Here is a 315-nt window from a genome sequence, read left to right on the forward strand (position 1 = left end):
ACCGTGGGCGTCGGCGGGCCGAGGATGAGGACAAGCGTGGGGTGCCCTGGAGTGGGGGGTCCTTTGTGGGGTGCTGGGATAAGGGTGTCTCTCTTGGCCGCAGTGTACGTGGGCCTGGCCACAGTGGGAGCAGCGAGTTGGTGGTTCTTGTATGACGCCGAGGGACCGCAGGTCTCCTTCCATCAGCTGGTGAGTCAAGTGAACGGGCCGATGGGTTGAGCAGGTGGGTCAGAGCAGGGATTGAGGGAGCTGGGTCTGTTCAGTTTGATGAAGAGGAGGCTGAGGGGGGACCTCATCATGCTCTACAATTACTTG

General features: G+C 61.0%; 1 protein-coding gene across 1 annotated transcript in view; it reads left to right on the forward strand.

Annotated features, from left to right (window-relative positions):
- Positions 1–315, forward strand: part of LOC104275832 (sarcoplasmic/endoplasmic reticulum calcium ATPase 3-like) — a gene marked incomplete at its 3' end in the record, with an annotated part of 5630 nt that overhangs the window by 1034 nt on the left and 4281 nt on the right. Inside the window, exon 3 of the mRNA XM_009871892.1 lies at positions 84–189. The remainder of the gene's footprint in view (positions 1–83; positions 190–315) is intronic.

The sequence above is a fragment of the Apaloderma vittatum genome, unplaced genomic scaffold (genome assembly GCF_000703405.1).
Source record: "Apaloderma vittatum isolate BGI_N311 unplaced genomic scaffold, ASM70340v1 scaffold32296, whole genome shotgun sequence".
Classification (NCBI taxonomy): Eukaryota; Metazoa; Chordata; class Aves; order Trogoniformes; family Trogonidae; genus Apaloderma; species Apaloderma vittatum.